Raw genomic sequence first — 20,177 nt, forward strand, 5'->3', positions numbered from 1 at the left:
ATGGTTTCTCTATAAGGAATTATAGGTGTTCCCATAGGATTCACCCATGTAATTTACCTCTGCCATTGTAGGGTTCTCAGTATCATAAGCTTCTTCTTCAGAAGATGCCTCTTAAGTACTGCTGGAAGCATTTTTCCATCCATTCAGACTCTGAGAAATCATGTTGACTTGCTGAGTCAATATTTTGTTCTGAGCCAATATGGCATTTAGAGTATCAATTTCAAGAACTCTCCTCTTCTGAGGCATCCCATTACTCACAGGATTCCTCTCAGAGGTGTACATGTCAATGAGTTCTTGAGCTTCTGCAGGCATTTTCTTTAGGTGAATGGATCCACCTGCAGAGTGGTCCAATGACATCTTAGATAATTCAGACAGACCATCATAGAATATAACCAGGATGGTCCATTCTGAAAGCATGTCAGAAGGACAATTTTTGGTTAGTTGCTTGTATCTCTCCCAAGCTTCATATAGGGATTCACCTTCTTTCTGTCTGAAGGTTTGAACATCCACTCTAATCTTACTTAGCTTTTGAGGAAGAAAGAACTTGGCCAAGAAGGCCGTGACCAGCTTATCCCAAGAGTTCAGGCTATCTTTAGGTTGAGAGTCCAACCATACTCTAGCTTTGTCTCTTACAGCAAAAGGGAAAAGCATAAGCCTGTAGACCTCGGGATCAACCCCATTGGTCTTAACAGTATCACAGATCTGCAAGAATTCAGTTAAGAACTGAAAAGGATCTTCTGATGGAAGTCCATGAAACTTGCAGTTCTGTTGCATCAGAGAAACTAACTGAGGCTTTAGCTCAAAGTTGTTTGCTCCAATGGCAGGGATTGAGATGCTTCTTCCATGTAAGTTGGAATTTGGTGTAGTAAAATCACCAAGCATCTTCCTTGCATTGTTGTTGTTGGGTTCGGCTGCCATATCCTTTTCCTGTTCAAAAATTTCAGTTAGGTCCTCTTCAGATTACTGTGCTTTAGCTGCTCTTAGCTTCCTCTTCAAGGTCCTTTCAGGTTCAGGATCAGCTTCAACAAGAATGTCTTTTTTCTTGTTCCTACTCATATGAAAGAGAAGAAAACAAAGAGAGAAGAGGAATCCTCTGTGTCACAGTATAGAGATTCCTTTATGTGAGTAGAAAAAGAGGAGAATAGAGGAAATAAAAGAAAAAATCGAACACAGAAGAGAGAAGAGGGTTCGAATTTTTGAGATGAAAAGAAGTATTAGTAAATGAATAAATAAATCGAAGAAGATGAGAGGGAGAGAATTTTGAAAATTGTTTTTGAAAAATGGTTAGTGATTTTCGAAAATTAAGGGAAGAAATAGAATTAAAATTAAAAATTTAAAACAATTAGTTAATTAAAAAGAATTTTGAAAAAGAGGAAGGAATTTTTGAAAATTAGAGAGAGAAAAGTAGTTAGGTGGTTTTGAAAAAGATAAGAAACAAACAAAAAGTTAATTGAAAAAGATTTGAAAATCAATTTTGAAAAGATAAGAAGTTAGAAAAGATTTTTGAAATTGATTTTGAAAAAGATATGATTTGAAAAAGATATTTTGAAAAGATATGATTGAAAAAAGATATTTTGGAAAAGATTTGATTTTTAAAATTAAAATTTGATCTTGACTAACAAGAAACAAAAAGATATGATTCTAGAATTTAAAGATTGAACCTTTCTTAACAAGAAAGTAACAAACTTCGAATTTTTGAATCAATCACATTAATTGTTAGTAAAGTTTTTGAAATTTTGAAATAAAGATAAGAAAAAGATTTTGAAAATCAAATAAGAAAAAATTCAAAAAATAATAAGAAAAATGAAAAAGATTTGATTTTAAAAAAGATTTTGAAAAGATAAGATTTTTAAAATTGAAATCTTGACTTGACTATCAAGAAACAACTAATTTTAAAATTTTTTGACTAAGTCAACCTAAAGATTTCGAATTTTTGAGTAAAATAAGGAAAAGATATTTTTTATTTTTTAATTTTTAATGAGGAGAGAGAAAAACACAAAAATTGACTCACAATATGAAAATTATGAATCAAAACACATGATGCATGCAAGAACACTTATAAATGTCAAGATGAACACCAAGAACACTTTGAAGATCAAGATGAACATCAAGACTTATTTTTGAAAAATTTTCAAGAAAAGAGGAACATGCAAAACACCAAACTTAGAAAATTTTCATGCTTAGGCACTATGAATGCAAAAATGCATATGAAAAATAACAAAAGACACAAAACAAGAAAATATGAAGATCAAACAAGAAGACTTATCAAGAACAACTTAAAGATCATGAAGAACATCATGCATGAATTTTAAAAAAAATGCATAAATTTTAAAAACATGCAATTGATACCAAACTTAAAAATTGACACTAGACTCAAACAAGAAACACAAAATATTTTTTATTTTTATGATTTTATAATTTTTTTCGGATTTTTTGAAACTTTCTTTTTGGAAAACAAAAATAAATAAAAATTTTTTGAAAAAATTTTGAAAACTTTTTGAAAAGAAAATTACCTAATCTGAGCAACAAGATGAACCGTCAGTTGTCCAAACTCAAACAATCCCCGGCAACGGTGCCAAAAACTTGGTACGCGTAAATTGTGATCATAAAAAATGGCACCAATAGACTTGGAGCTCTCAAACGTGAATCACACTTTATCACAACTTCGCACAACTAACCAGCAAGTGCACTGGGTCGTCCAAGTAATACCTTACGTGAGTAAGGGTCAATCCTACAGAGATTGTTGGTATGAAGCAAGTTATGGTCATCTTGTAAATCTCAGTTAGGCGGATTCAAATGGTTATAATGGTTTTTGAATATAAGATAAATAAAGCATAAAATAAAGATAGAGATACTTATGTAATTCATTGGTAGGAATTTCAGATAAGTGCATGAAGATGCTATATCCCTCTTGAATCTCTGCTTTCCTACTGCCTTCATGCAATCCTTCATACTCCTTTCCATGGCAAGATGTATGTAGGGCATCACCATTGTCAATGGCTATTTCCCATCCTCTCAGTGAAAATGGTTCAAATGCTCTATCACAGCACAGCTAATCATCTGTCGGTTCTCGATCATGTCGGAATAGAATCCAGTGATTCTTTTGCGTCTGTCACTACGTCCAACAATCGTGAGTTTGAAGCTCGTCACAGTCATTCAATCCTTGAATCCTACTCGGAATACCACAGATAAGGTTTAGACTTTCCGAATTCTCAAGAATGCTGCCAATGGATTCTAGCTTATACCACGAAGATTCTGATTAAGGAATCCAAGAGATATGCACTCGATCTAAGGTAGAACAGGAGTGGTTGTCAGGCACACGTTCATAAGGACAGATGATGATGAGTGTCACGGATCATCACATCCATCAGGTTGAAGTGTAGCGAATATCTTAGAAAAAAGAATAAGCTTGAATTGAATAGAAAACATTAGTACTTTGCATTAAAACTCGAGGTACAGCAGAGCTCCACACCTTAATTTATGGTGTGTAGAAACTCCACCATTGAAAATACATAAGTGATCAAGGTCCAGGCATGGCCGAATGGCCAGCCTCTACAAAAGACAAGACAAGATAGGACCAGATGCCTAATACAATAGTAAATAGTTCTATTTATACTATACTAGCTAGTAGGGTTTACAAAAATAAGTCTTAGTGCAGAAATCCACTTTCGGGGCCCACTTTGATCTGTGCTTGGGCTGAGCTTGAGCTTTACATATGCAGAGGCTTCTCTTGGGGTTAAACACCAAGTTGTAACATGTTTTTGGCATTTAACTCTGGTTTGTGACGTGTTTCTGGCGTTTTACTCCAGAATGCAGCATGAAACTGGCGTTGAACGCCAGTTTGCATCGTATAAACTCGAACAAAGTATAAACCATTATATATTTCTGGAAATCCCTGGATGTCTACTTTCCAACGCAGTTGAGAGCGCGCCATTTGGAGTTTTGTAGCTCCTGAAAATCCATTCTGAGTGTAGGGAGGTCAGAATCCAATAACATCAACAGTCCTTTTTCAGCCTGAATCTGATTTTTGCTCAGGTCCCTCAATTTCAGCCAGAAAATACCTGAAATCATAGAAAAATACATAAACTCATAGTAAAGTCCAGAAATGTGAATTTTGCATAAAAACTAATAAAAACATCCCTAAAAGTAGCTAGATCCTAGTAAAAACTACCTAAAAACAATGCTAAAAAGCTTATAAATTATCCGCTCATCACTCATCGTCCATAGGATAGGCATACATCATCTGTATATGTTTGTTTTGTTTGCTATGCTTCACTTGCGTTTGCCATTGTGATTATTATGTTACCCTATACTTGCTACCTGTTATAACTATATCCTACTTGTGTTTTTTTGTCTACTTTGTTTGTCTGTGCAATTGAGATGCCTCTCGTCTAGCGGAGGAGTGATGAGGGTAAATCCATCGAAGTTTTGGAGGATTGGAGGAAGTCGAAAGATTGAGAGAATAAATTGGAATTAAGTCAGTGATTGAGTTAGAACTAAGAGCCTTAGACGATTACCCTGTTTATGGTTTCCAGTTTAATATGTAAGCTTTTAATCTGAGTATCGGAGTTCTAGGATCGCCTCTGGCTTTCCCGTGATCTTATATATTATACATGTGGGTACCAATACCATGCTGAGAACCTCTGATTCTCATTCCATATATATGTTATCATTTTTCATATGCAGGTCGAGATGCGCCTCGGTCAGCATCTGGAGTTTTCTCTGCAAACAAATTTGGTTATTATGGGATTACTGTATTTTGTTTTATGCTTTGTATAAATGTATATAGATTCTCCACCCTTGTATTTTGTATTTGTCCCTGCTAGATGTTGACTTGGGGAAATATGTGTTTTGAGGCTACTCTTTTGGGTTATATATATGTATATGTATACTCTGGTCGGCCTTTGCTTCGCAAGCCGGACCTAGAGCTTGTTATTTGTACCTTTGGTACTCTGATCTCATATATATGTTATCTTTTCCGCTCGATCTCACCTACCTTCCCACATTTATCTTATTGTGAGTGTTGCGCTGTCTTGTTTGTATTTCGTTTATTTTTTCTTCAATGCTCCTAGTTAATTCCTTTTTTCAATATATCTATATATGTATTTTTTTCTTAGAGGTCATAATACCTCATCACCTCTGATTTACGTCCTAAGCATAAAGTTTTGTGTGGTAGGGTGTTACATATCGTGTGTGAACGCTTCACGCTTTGTATTCCTGTTCTATGTATCTTTGATCCTTTATTCATTTCATCAAGCATCTAGTTATACTATTTCTTAATTATATACTATTGTATGGAGTTTTAGAACTGTTATGATACTCTATCGCCTTTGCTTTATGGCTATAGGGTGAATCTTAGTGTGATAGGTTGTTACAAATGCACCCTTGGTGCGAGGCTCCAGAGGAGCCTGTAGCATGGGCACTGGGCTCTTGCTCCCTTAGGAGCTTCTTTTGTTTGGGTGCTAGGCTCTCCCACTTGAAGCTTTCACTAGGAGTTATATCTCTCTGTTTTCTTCATAGATTTTATGATTAACTAGAAAACCAAATTAAAAGCAAAATTAAGGAATAAGTACAAGATACTAATGAGTTAGCTTACCTCCTAACAAGTGCTCTTTTAATGTTACTAGCTTGACAATTGAGGCTTCTCAAGATAGGAATTGGGTTGATTTTTGCCGATGAACTTCTTCTCCAAGATATGGCTTCAATCTCTATCTGTCGACTATAAACCCTCTTCTAGTATTTTCCTCCATTACTTCAATATGCCCATAGGGGAACATTTTACTTACTGTAAATGATCTAGACCACATTGTTCTCAATTTTCCAGGAAATAGCTTTAGCTGTAAGTTAAACAACAAGACTTTCTGGCCTAGTTAGAATTCTTTTGAGAGGATTTTCTTGTCATGCCACCTTTTTGTTCTCTCCTTGGCCATTATCGTATACTTGATTTTAAAATTCATCAAACTCATTGAGTTGAAGAAGTCTTTTTTCACCCACTGCCTTGGCATCAAAGTTCAAGAACTTGATTGCCCAAAACACTCTATCCTCTAATTTAGGTAAATGACATACTTTGCCATAAACTAGTTAGTAAGGTGACATCCCAATTGAGGTTTTGAAAGTTATCCGGTAAGCCTAAAGGGCATCTCTAATTTTTCTGGACTAATCCTTTCTAGAGGCGTTGACCATCTTCTCCAAAAAAAATTTTAAGTCTCGGTTGGACACCTTTACTTGTCCACTGCTTTGCGGATGATATGGGGTTACTACCTTGTGTCTCACCTTATTTTTTGAAGAAGAGTTTTAAGTTGCTTGTTATAGAAATGGATTCTTCCATCACTAATTAGTTTTTCTTTTGGAACTCTAAATCTGTTGAAAATTGTCTTTCTCAAAAAGTTAATCACAACCTTAGCATCATTACTAGGTGTTGACATGGCTTCCACCCACTTAGACATACAATCAACAGCCATTAGAATGTAGATATTTGAGTTTGAGGAGGGAAAAGACCCCATAAAATCAACTCCCATACATCAAACAACTCCACTTCAAGTATGAAGTTTTGCGGCATCTCATTTCTCGGAGATAGATTTTTGGATCTCTATCATCTATCTCATTTTTCAATAAAAGATCGGACATTCTTGAAAAGAGTGGGCCAATAGAGGCCAGATTGAAGCACTTTTAGCAGCCATTCTTTCTCTACTAAAGTGGTCACCATAGTCTGAATCGTAACAGTGCCATAACACTCCTTGGATTTCTTCTTCAGGAATGCACCTCCATATGATGTTGTCAGAATATCTTTTAAAGAGATAAGGGTCATCCCATATGAAGTATTAGGAATCTTGAATTGGCTTTCTTTTTTTTATCCTGATTATATTCCTTAGAAATGATTCTCCCAACGTTGTAGTTAGCCATATCAACAAACCATGACATAACTCTAATGACTAGGAGTTGTTCATCTGGGAATTCTTCTTGGAGGGGTATTTGTGGTGTTTGAGTTTTTTCGAGATGAATTCTAGATAGATGGTCCGTCACTGGATTCTCTGTCATTTTTCTATCATGGATTTCCACATCAAATTCTTGAAGCAAAAAGACCTATCTTATCAATCTTGGCTTGGCATCCTATTTAGACAAAAGATACTTAAAAGAAGAACGATCAGTGTAGATTATTACTTTTGAACTAATTAAATAAAATCTAAATTTATCAAAAGCAAATACTATGGCTAATAACTCCTTCTCAATTGTTGTGCAATTCTTCTGCGTGTCGTTCAAAATATGACTTACATAATAAATTACAAGTAACAACTTGTCTTTTCTTTGTCCCAAGACTACGGACAAAAGATTCGATGGTCCCATAATGTTTGGACTATTAAATGGTCCTAATAACAAAACATATTATTTAAGTTTTTAATAATTGTCAATTAGTCCTTATTTAGTTTTAATTACAAATTAATCCTTTATATATTATCTATTATCTATTATCTATTATATATTATTAATTTTAACCAAAATGTGTCATATGTCACTTTCTCGTTACAATTGAAATCAAATCTTTTCTTCAAAAATTAAAAAATTCTCTCATCCTTCCTCTTCATTTTTCTATCTCTCTCACATTTATTATATCTGTTATCTATTATCTATTACTAATTTTACAACCAAAATGTGTAAGAATCAAAACTAAATCAATCGCTTAGATAAAATAATTTAATTATCCAAAATAGGTTAAAAATTTTAGAAATCTTAATTTAAAAATTTAACGGTAAGATTTGAATTCAGTAAATTTTTCTAAGTGGAAAAATGTAATTTTCCACTAAAAATTACGTAAAAATGCGTACCGGTAATTTAGCCGACAATATCGGCTTAAATCTGTCTGGTACTATGAGAGAATAATAAAAATAGTAGAAAAATTTAGAAAAATATTTAGAATTAAAAATCGGACACTAATTTTAAAGGTTTTGGCCTAAAGTTGGGTCAAACGGACTAAAAACACTAAGTAGGTTGGACCAAACCCAAGCCTAACATATATAAGCATGTTAATGAAGCTAATTCAGCCTTATTTCACCCAAGAACATAACCCTAGCAGTTGAACTGATGTGAGAAGAGAAGAGAGAAAAATAATATTCATCTCTTTCTTCTTTCGCTTGTATCTTAAGCTACGGTGCTCCGATTCGCATGCTATTTGCAGTCACGGCCCGTCATTTATAACTAATTTTCTCTAGTAAAAACTCGCGTTTTATGCTCCAGTTTTCTGCCCTATCATATTTCACTTTTTAGGTTCTATTTGAGTAGATTAATAAATTTTGTGATTTTGGTTGTTTAGGGGTGATCTAGCATTGAAATATTATTAGATTTTTCCCCTAATACCATCAGACAAGGTAAGTCTCTTCAAACCCTTGTGGTTTGATATTTTGGTTAGTCCTAGTGTTAATTTTGTATATTATTATATGATGTTAGATTGATGTTTGGTATTTGCTAGAGTGAGTTTGGCGGTCTTGAGATTTGAGATTGAGCTTGGTGGCCTTGCTTGGTGTTTTGAGGTGTGTGGGAATTGATCAAGGTATGATTTCAATTTTTTCTATGAAATATGTAATGTTTTGTGACGCTTAGGTTAGTGGACCATATGATAGGATTGAATTGAATATATGGTTGATTGAATTGTGATTGTGTTATATGCATGTTGATGGACATTAAATAAATGGTATGAGTTGAGATATGATTGTGATGGAATGCTAATATAATGATGTCAGATGATTAATGATGATTATATGTATGGAGCATTATTGATGGATGATGTTGTTGTAATTTGATTGAAGGATTGGTGAATTGAATGATGATTAGGTGTGAAAACCATAGAGGAAGTGAAGTGGTAAGTGACGGAACATAAGGGTCCAATTGTGGGTGTTAAATGGTAAGTTTAGATATGGATGAGAATGTATTTGAATTAGGTTGCTTTTGAAGTTTTGGAAAAATCAAAGAACTTATCACATTTTGTAAAACGTGATTTTTGATGAACTTTGGTGAGATATAACTTGGCCTCCTCACCTTTGTTTTTTGTAAAATTTGATTTAAATGAAAGTTCGGTCCGAGAGCTTTAAGACGTTTGAAGAATAGACAAAAAATGTTTTAAGACGAAAAAGTTATACGCATTTGAAATTTGGTATAAAAATCTGATTTCTGCACCTTATAAAATTTTCTAAGTCTGGGAGTGCATGTGTACGTGAACCAGTGCACGCGACGCGAGCATTGGCCACTGCCAAGTGCTCTTGGGTACGCGGGCACTAGCATGCATACACGAGCATGTATTTTGAGGCATGCGTACGCGAGTTTTTAACACGCGACGCGGGAATTCCATTCTGTTTTGGATACTCGTGTACGCGAGGGAGGTGTCGCGTATGAGACCACCCGTTTTCGCACCCATGTGTGCTCGGGACAGAGGCATGCGTAACCCCTATTTTGCTGAAAAATTGTTTTCCTTCATTTTCAAGTTTCTCTATCTTTCTAAACTTCTGTAACTTCTATTTAAGACTCTTAGCTAATGATAGGACTTTGAGGCTAGTGGGATGGATTAGTAACTTAAATTAGGAAATTTCTGTTTAATTTTAAAAGAGGAAGACTTAGGCTTGCAAAGTTCTGTGGGTGGGATAGCTTGAGTGTCTTGGCGGAGCGTTGGAGGTGATAATGAATTGAGAGACATGAATGATTGTGGTGGATGAGATTGACTATGATGAGTATTAATGGACTTGAGCAGTGATCACTGTGACTAAATTATATGATATTCTTATACTGGGATTTGGTAAGTCTTATCATTCAGAGGTAAGTCATAGGCAGTGGCGATGGGATCGCACGGAGGATAGGTTGGTGAAGGCTTTGGGACAGTGGCGTTTTAGTAATAGTTAGAAATCCCTTAAACTAGATTACCTGTTTATGGTTTTAAGTTATTTATTTCTTTAAGCTAAAATATCTGTATCGATGTGAAGTTTTAAGATTGCTTTTGGCATCTTGAAACATTATATCTTACATATTAGACACTGTTACCATACTGAGAACCTCTGGTTCTCATACCACATGTTGTTGTTTTTTATGAAATCATTTTATATACAAAAGTACTATTTTATAAGATAATTACAAAAATCTCTCAAATACTTTTAATTCAATTCGTTGATCTAGTATAACACACAACACTGATAAGATATAAATAGTATTTTTATATTAAAGTTTATCCTAATAATTTTATTATCAAAATATATTTATATATTGTGTTAAATTAATGCAGCATAATGATTTTTAATATACTTTAATTTAATTTTTTTATTTTTATTTTAATTTATATTTTCATATTTTAAAGTTTTGGTAATAGTATATATTTTTATAATTTTAAAATAAAATCAGGAAAAAAAGCTAACTTAAATACAAACACAACAATAAAAGAAGAGTACAAAAATATTGATATTTAATTTCATGTATTTAAAAATATATGGCATAAATAAAAATTAATCCTTCTTATTATAAAATCTTTGTCCAATTAAAAATTTGGCGAATGATAAAATTTGATAACGATAAAATGGGTCATAATTGTTTAAAAAGTCTAGATATTATATTAAATATTACAAGTAGTGAATAGATAAAAAATTTTTCAAATTCTATAACTAAAAACATAGATAACGCTTTATGTATTTATATATATGAGTTACTAAACCAATTTTAATTGAATAACTAATTTGAATACTAACTATAAAGAAATGCTACTAAATAAGCCAATGAAAATAATCATGAGACACATAACATCATTTATTATTACATATTAATTTATTAATAATAAGTATATAATAAATTTTTGATGAAAAATGTTAACATAAATACAAAAAACTAAGATAAATTAAAGTACAACAAATATACTATTTTTTTAATAATATTTTTGCAATCTGACAAAATACTCATCACATTGCTAATTTATCAGAATAAATTAAAAAATAAATTTAAAAATATCACAAATTAAAGGACGATATTTAAACCTTTGAAAAAAATCAATAAAAAAAATACTATAGAAGTATATTATTCTAAAAATACTATTTATTTCAGAATAAAAATCTATTCTATTAAACACATTAAAATTAAACAAATTAAAAATAATTAAAATCACCTTTACACAACATAAAAATTAACTTTTATTATGATAACTAATTTTACTTTCATGAATTTAAATTATACTTATTATCTGTATTGCTCTTTAAGAATATAGGTCTAAAAACACATGATAATGGAGCTAGTTCAAATAACAAATGTGGTGATGACCTAACTGATTAGTACCTTATATATTTAAAACATGTAATAACGTTAATTTAAGTTATTTTGCTTATACATTAAATCTTAATATAGAGGATTAACAAAATTAATAAACTTAATTTACATGATTTAATTTATTTTTGATAATTAATTTTTAATTTTTTAAAAAAATCTACAACATATAAAGTTTGTAATTTTTTTGTATAAGTGTAGGTTGAGACACCACTGCTACTAATTCAATGCCTCAATCAATCTTTTATAATGAACCAGCTACAAACAATGCTAGAAGCTATGCAATATATGAATAGTTAGTACTCTTTATCTTTATCATATAATATTTATTTAAAATATTTTTTGTATTTAATAAATTAAAAGATTTGTTATTGTACATAACTATTAAATAGGCAATAAATTCATAAGACTAATCATAACAATAACTTTGTAATAAAATTTTGGTAACAACATATATCTTTTAAAATTAAAGAAAAAAACTAAAAAAGATCTAACTTAAACACAAAAATAACGATTAAAAAATAGTATAAAAATATGTCTTATTTTATCTCATGTATTAATTAATGTATTGTACAAATTATATGGATCTTTTTATTATAGAATCTTTATCCAATTAAGAATTTAATAAATAGTAAATTTTGGTCATGATAAAATGTGTTCTAATTTCTTAAAAAAAAACTAAGTACTATATTAAATATTACAAGTCAATAGGTAATTAAATTAAAAATTCTCAAATTAAAAATATAGATAACGTTGTATATATTTTTATGAGTTATTGAATAAATTTTTATTGAATAACTAATTTAAGTACGAACTACAAAAATGCTATTACAAATATTGTCTAATGGCAATAACCATGATACACATAACATTATTTAGTGATAAAAAATAAATCTTAATTAAATTATTGTAACTAGATAATAAACCATTGATGATAAAAAAACTTATCAAATTAAAATTTAATAATGTAAGAAATATTAACATAAACATCTAAAAAAATAACAAAATAAAATACAATAAATAAACTAATAATTTTTAAAAATATTTTCATAATTTTAATGGACAAAATTCTCATCATATCATTAATTTGTCATAATAAATTTAAAAAATTAAATTAAAAATATTATAAATTAATAGACGATATTCAAAACTTTTAAAAGAAGCATATCATTTTAAAAATATTTTTTATATATTTAGTATAGTTGAGAATAAAAATCTACTCTATTGAATATTTTACCTTATATATTACCTAAAATTTTAAACTATGACAATTTTATAAGATTTTTAGGCTATAGAAAAATTTAGAAAAAGACATTACGTAAAATTACGTTTATTTTTTAAAAAATATTCTTCAATTGAAAAGTTGTATTCATATTTAAATCACTCTTTATTCTACTAAAAAATATTCTTCAATTGGAAAGTTGTATTCATATTCAAATCACTCTTTATTCTACTATTTGAAAAATATGAAATAATTAATGAATTCTTTCTGAATACCTAACCATACACTTATTGGCACATGCTAAAAAAATTCTAAAACATTATATTTTATTTACCTATGCGAGTGCAAAAATTAGACACCATGTCTAAATATCCCCCAATTGTGCTCGAAATTTTCAAGAGAATGCAAGCGTGCTTCAGACTACACTACCCACTCCAAGGAGATGTACCCACTATAATGCACGTCTATTTCACCATGAAACATTTGACATGTGTAGCAATGGAGAAAAAATCTCTTTGCCACAAGTAAATGCTCCATATGAATTACTTGAAATCTTCTTAAACCCTTTTGCAGAAAGAAACCATTTCAGGAAATACATTTGTGGTTACAACCATGTTTTTTTTCACTTCGTGCGTATACACATAGACGAACAGTTAGCTACAACAAGCCATAGTATATATACATTCTGGCTCAAGGATCATTGTACCATATTATTGGAGAATTTTATCCAGAACAAGGGACACGACCATGCTTCTTGCAACTGTATATATACGATACTGAGTATGAGTTACAAAATAAGATGGTGGAGAACACACAACTGCATAAAAGTTTGGTTTTGAAGTTACAACAATGGTTGCACCGATATAATCCTTTTATCCATATATTTTGTTAGTTTTTACAACGACTAGATGTACAAAAGTGTAGTTTGGTAGTTAGAGAGAGACCTGCTATTCAACCACAATATAATCTTCCAAATGCTTTACAAATAGCAGCCATAATAGTTGGTAATAACATTGAAACAATGGTGCGGGGACAAGATATTAAGGTTCAAACTCATGCTAGCAACCTCAGAAGGATTTAGGAATTTGTTGGTTATTATGATCCACTATAATATCCTTTTATTTTTCCATTTGGAACATACAGGTGGGATATTAAACTCGAACATATAGTGAGAATAAAGTATCATGTCAGACATATTATAGCTATATGCTCCAAGTACATACTTATATTTTAGACTTCCTTTGATAATAGTTTGTACCAATACATTATTTTACAATTTCATACAGTTTTCAAATATCCTTAAAATTTGTATATCTGCCTCGATGATCACTTAACAGTTTTACAAGTGGGGCGACTTCTTTAACAATATGTTGTTGATAACTATGTGAAAATCAAAATAGAAAAGTTAACATGGGTTCGACAAAGACAACAGAAGCTTTAAGCTGAACTATATCAAGGCTTGCAAGATGCTTTGCATACAGGAGAGACTAGCACTGGTAAATATTTTTCGATTTAATGGCTATACCATAGATCATTACGTGTTTTTGAAGTTAAAATTCCAATATAATAAAACTGATAAACTTCGATTTTATGGTTTATCTTGTGCTTGTTTTGGGGGATTTTATTACCTTTTCTCATGCTTTTTAGGCCTTAAATATGAAAACATGCTTTTTAGGCCTTAAAATAGCTAAATTTAACTCACTTTAATTTCATTCGATGCCTTGATATGTTTGTTAAGTGATTTCAGGTTCATAAGGTAAGTATTGGATGAAAGAAGTGAGAAGAAAAGCATGCAAAGTGGGAGAACTCTTGAAGAAATGAAGGAACCGTAAAGCTATCAAGCCTGACCTCCTGGCACTCTATCGATCATAACTTGAGCTACAGAGGTCCAAATGAGGCAGTTTTAGTTGCATTGGAAAGCTAACATTCGGGGCTTCAAAATGATATAAAATTTTTCATAGTTTCCTGACGTGTAGGGGTGCGCATGCGCACCGATGTTGCACATGGGTCCACTTGAAACAATTAGTTGGGGGCAATTTCTAGCTCATTTTTGGGCCCAATCCAACTCATTTATGATGCTATTTCATGCTGAATTCAAGCTTGGACAAGAGGGGGAGCAATTGTTTGAAGTGTTAGCACCATGTAGAGTAGTTTCTAGAGAGAAAAGCTCCCTCTTCTTTCTAGAATTAGGGTTCCTAGGATAATTGCATCATAGATCCATGTTTAATTCCTTGTTTTCATCTTGTTTCTTCTACATTTTCATGCTCTAGTAGTGTAATTCTCTTATTCTCTCTTGTTAATTTTACTTTTATATCTCTTTTATGTTAATGAACTTTTGTTGGATTTGGTTTACATTTAATGCAATTTTATGTTTCCATGTCTCTTTTATGTTGATTATGATTTCTATTATCAATTTCTTGCTTATGGTAGTCATGGGTTTTACTAATTCTAGCATTTTATGATGTTTACTTTTATTGCACATTAGGTGTTTGATAGAATGTTTCTTTTAGTTTTTGAGTAGTTTTCTTTACTCTTGGCCTAGGCTAAGGGAATTGAGTGACCTTGAGTCATTGGGTCCCAATGAATTGGTGATTTGAGAACCCTTGGTGATCAATTTGATACCCACTAACACTAACCCACTACTAATCTTTTTAGTAGATAGGTTGGGACTTATGGGTTGATGTTGATCAAGCCATTTGACGTACTTCAAGCCTAGGAGTAGATATTACGTATTTAAGGTTTTTGGAAGTAGACTTAATGAGCTTGGTTCCTCATAATTGTCAATATATGTCTTGTAGATAATGATGGTTGTTCCGAGGGTTACCTGAAACTGTATGTCGATCTCGGATGAGATCTTCTGTGCTGGTCAGAACGGTTGTATCCGATTTGTTGGACTTGATGGTGGTACTTATTCCTTCGCCCCCGGAGGGTGGGGGGTACCTGCATGGGACTCCGATGCTTAAGTTAGCAAGGGTATTAAGCAGATATTGAGTAGAATTAAAGTATGAGTTATACCTGGGTGCTCCAGTATATTTATAATGGTGTAGGGTGACCTTTGCAGATAAGGTTTAGTTATCTTATCTTATCTTTATCTTATCTTCAGGGAAATCGCCCTTCCCTTGGTAGGCTTGGGTTGCCTTAGGATTTGGGTCGTGTTCCTCTATTTTGGGCCCTTTACTGGGCTTCCCTAGTAGCTTGGCCGAGCTCTTTGAGAAGAGGTCGGGTCGTCTTGATATGAAGAGGTCGGTTGCTTCGTCTGTAGAACATCCCGAGTCAGACTGCTCGACCCAGGGTATGAACAGTGTCCCTGCTCGAGCTCGGTCTTTATTTGGAGGTCGAGTCTTGGTTTTAGGACTTCGGGCCTTCTCGGGTAAAGCCGAAATTGAGCATTTTGTCGCTTTTATTTTTGTAGAGCTCCTTTTTGAATGCGGAACGTTTCTGTTTCTTTAGAAGCGCACGCTTTTAGTGCTCTAGCTTTGGAAACGTGTGAGGGTTTAACACCCTCATTGATTGGCTTTTAATGCCCCATTTCTCTTGGTTCTTTTTATTCAAATTTTGTATCCAAGAGACGGTTTTCTTTTTCCTGTAACTTCCCCTCTTTTTCGTTGCTTTTATCTTGCATTCTCGTTTTTTCTCTGTAACGCTTTGGCATTTGCTGGTGCTTTTGCTTTGCGGTCGATCTTCGCTGCTCCACTCCACTTTTTAGTTTTTTCTTCAGGGCTTTCCTCCTTCTTCCAGGTTGGTTTTGCTTTCTCTTTCACCATTTTATTTCTGCTGCCGTATTTTTGATTCTTTGATGACGCTCTGATTTTGTACGTTGGAAAGCTTGAACCTTTTCCTTGTTTCTGTGCTTGGTTTATTGTTGCGATGCCTGTTTCCTGGTCTTCTTTCGTCCTTATGTATGCTTTGGTTGATTTTCCTGGTTTTTAGCTTCTTTTTAGGGCTTCGTGTGTTGTTGTTGATTTCCGTACTGCTGTTTTGAAAAAGGTTGCTCCTTTGACAGATTGTTTGCTCCATTGATGATTTTGTATTTATTGATGGCTTTTCTTTGATAGAGACGATGGTTTTTGATGACTTTCCTTTGACTTTTGCCCTTTTTCTCCTCGGGACGTCATTTGTTTTGGAAGAGAGTTTTATCTTTGTGGCTTTTTCTGAGACTTTACTTTGTCATTGCCTCCAAAGGATGCCCCAGGACCTCGGTGTGTGTCTTGGGGTTTTCCTTTTACTGTTTGTGTGCTCGAGGTCGCGTTGTCCGAGTTGCTTCCTGATAAACCCATATTTTATGATATATTTTGTGCCTAATTTAAGTGATTTATTCAATCCTTCACTCACTTATTCATATAAATTGCATGGTTTTACTTTCCCTTCCTCATTATGAGATATATGTGAAAAACATGTTTTCTATGCTTTAAAAATAATAATTTTAATTTCCCTGCATTATCATTCGATGCCGTGATTCGTGTGTTGAGTAATTTCATATCTTCTAAGGCAGGAATGACTTAAAGGATGGAAATGAAACATGCAAAAATGGAAGGAAAGCATAAAGCAGAGTTTTTGAAGAAACTGGCAGCGACGCGATCGCATGGGCGACGCAGCCGCATGCAAGCGCGAAATGGGAGTGACGCAACCGTGTGATTAACGCGATCGCGCGCCATAAATGAAACGCATATGATGCGAACGCATGACTGAAGTGACCGCGTGACAAGGAAAACTCCAAATGACGCGGCCGCGTGACCCACGCGGACGCGTGACAGAGGCCACACACCAGAAATTACAGAAAACGCTCCCAGCGATTTTTGAAGCCCTTTTTCGGTCCAAATCCATGTCCAGAAGGCACAGATCAGAGGTTATGAAGTGGGAAAATGCATCCATTAAAGGGAGAATCTCCAATTAGTTACTATTCATGAATTAGATGCAGTTTGGAGGGAGAGGTTCTCTCCTCTCTCTTCTAGGATTTAGAATTAGGATTTCTTTTGCTTTTAGGATTATCTCTTTTCATCAGGTTCCATATTTCTTTTTATTTTTCTTCCCAATTTAATTTATGAATTCTTTTATGTTACAGATTATTCTTTGAATTAATGTTATTTGAGGTATTTCAGTTTATTATTACTCTCTTTTATTTATGTTACTGTTGCTTCCAATCCGAAGACATTTTTGTTCCAGTAGATTTACTTTTCCCCTTTTGGTCTTGGTTAAGAAATCAGTAACTCAGGAGTTATTTTACTCAACGTGATCGACAATTGCTATCTTTGCTAATTAGCTTGAACTTCAATAATCCCAATCTTTTTCTAGGAATTAATTAGGATTTGAAGATCAAACTAATTAGTCACTTGACCTTCCCTTGCACTAGCAAAGGTTAACTAAGTAGAATTAAGATTCAATTTTCATCATCATTGATAAGGATAACTAGGATAGGACTTCCAATTTCTCATACCTTGCCAAAAGTGTGTTTTTACAGTTATTTATTTACTTTACCTGCAATTTAAATTTCTTGTTCCTCATCTTTCAAAACCCGATTTATAATCTTCATAACCAATAATAAGAATATACTTCCCTGTAATTCCTTGAGAAGACGACCTGAGGTTTGAATACTTCGGTTATCAATTTATTTAGGGGTTTGTTACTTGTGACAACCAAAACGTTTGTACGAAGGGATTTTCTGTTGGTTTAGAATCTATACTCACAACGTGACTATATTTTTATAAAATTCTTTACTAGCAAAAATCCTAGTGTCACTTCCATATTGCTCGAATTTGTTTTTTGGGTTAGTAACCCATTTTCTTTTGTTTGTAGGATTAGTTGGCCATGTCATATCACAAAAATATTGTCGAGGTGTCCTCTAAGGTTCCTGAGGGGATGTCCGACTGGTTGGACTCCTTTGTGTTGCTATGTGTATCTCTAGCTAATGCGGAGTTCAGTGCGGAGCTTCGAAAACACCACCGGATATTTAGTAGTGAGAATCAAGAACGCAACTATGAGTTGGTGGCACCCGATTCTGATGACAGGGTATGCTTTCCTGTTCCGACCCAAGGGGAGCGTCCTTTCTTTTATGCATATGATTTCTTCTTTAGCCATATGGATATTACCCTTCCTTTTACTTCCTTTGAAACTGACCTATTGTGGTCTTGTAACATGGCCCTATCTCAGCTTCATCCGAATTCTCAGGATTTTATTAAGATTTTTCAGCTGGTTTGCCATGAATTCGGTGTTAAGCCCTCTTTACCCCCTTTTCTGTATCTGTTTGTGTTGACCAAACCTGGAACTACCAAAAAAAAGCTTCTTGGATTTCTTTTAGGTCGGCCTAGAGACATAAGGTCTTTTCCATGTATGATAAGTCTTTCCGAGATTTTAAGAATTACTTTTTCTAGATCCGAGCTGTTGAAGGAGGTCGTCCTTTTTTCTTGGATGAGAATGGCGAGCCTTGTTTTCCTTTAGAATGGCAGAGGAATGTAGTTGTATCTAGATATACCTGGGAGATGTTAGACGAGGTTGAGCAGGCCTTTATTGCTGCTTTGGAGGATATTTGGGGGGAACCTCCCCATCTTGAGGCCAAGAAATTTCTAGGGGATCCATCTTTGACCGGTACCGTGCTGGGTATTTTATAAACTGTGTCCCCATTTGTTTTGTTTTCTGCTTTCTTTTCTGACTTTGTAAGTTGTTGCATTTTTCTCATTTTTCAGAGATGTCGAAGAATAATGACTCACTGAAGGCCTTTAAGAAGGCGAGGAAGGCTACCACGGCTCAAAACGTCACGGCCAAGGTGGTCGGGGAAGGGTCCTCCCAGGTTTTGTCAAAGCCATCTTTCCCGAGCTCTCCTGGGCCGAGGAGGATGATCCCGATTCCCCGGGTTCGTTTGGTCGACCCGCCTCAGACTTCAGTTGATACCTCTGCTCCTTTAGTCGCTCCTCCTCCAAAAAGACCTCGGACTGTCGAGCCGTTTAATCTTGGTGCTCCAAACTTTGATGCAGTTGGGTTTGTAGACCAACAGATTGCTCCCTATGGCGTCATGCCTACCGACGATGTATCCATTCTTCATCATTTAGACTTTATTACTCGGAGTGGTATTACACTCGCACACATGGGAGCGGCTTTATACCAAACTGCTCAAGATCTTCCAATCCATGCTACCAAGGCTTTTATGGAGGAGGCGAAATCAAAATTTGACTGAATTAAGGGGTTTGAATGAGGAGCTTGAGGTGGAAGTGGCCGAGCTGAAAAAGGAGCTGAAGGGGGAAAAGGTGGGCTATTGGTCTGGCGGCTGCCGCGCAACTGGCCGAGGACACGGATCAAAAGCATAAGGATAGCTATGTTACTACCTATAGAGAGATGATGGAGCTCAAGGGTAGGTTGGAATCTGTTCAGGCCGATTACTCCGAACTTCAAAGTCATCTTGTAGGTAGTGTTACTACGGCTTATGAGAATCTGAAAGAGCAATTCCGAGTTCTTACGCTAGATCTCGACCTTTCCCTTATTAGCCTGGACAATATTGTTAGGGATGGTAAGATTGTCCCTGAGGATCCCGATGATGATGATGATGATCGTCCTTCACTGCCTACAACCAAGACTTCTGCTGTGCCGACTTCTCTGACTTCTACTGCTGGGATCAGTCGTCCAGAAGGGGAACCGGATTGCCAAATCTTGAACCGAGATGATGGGACGGTAGATGCGGTAC

The 20,177-nt window shown here is 34.1% G+C and overlaps 1 non-coding gene across 1 annotated transcript; it reads left to right on the plus strand.

The window, feature by feature from the left end:
- Positions 1-412: 412 nt before the first annotated feature.
- Positions 413-519, plus strand: LOC127741852 (small nucleolar RNA R71). The gene has a single exon (XR_008003057.1). It is a non-coding gene; the product is annotated as a small nucleolar RNA R71 (small nucleolar RNA).
- Positions 520-20,177: the final 19,658 nt, after the last annotated feature.

Source organism: Arachis duranensis, chromosome 9 (assembly GCF_000817695.3).
Source record: "Arachis duranensis cultivar V14167 chromosome 9, aradu.V14167.gnm2.J7QH, whole genome shotgun sequence".
NCBI lineage: Eukaryota > Viridiplantae > Streptophyta > Magnoliopsida > Fabales > Fabaceae > Arachis > Arachis duranensis.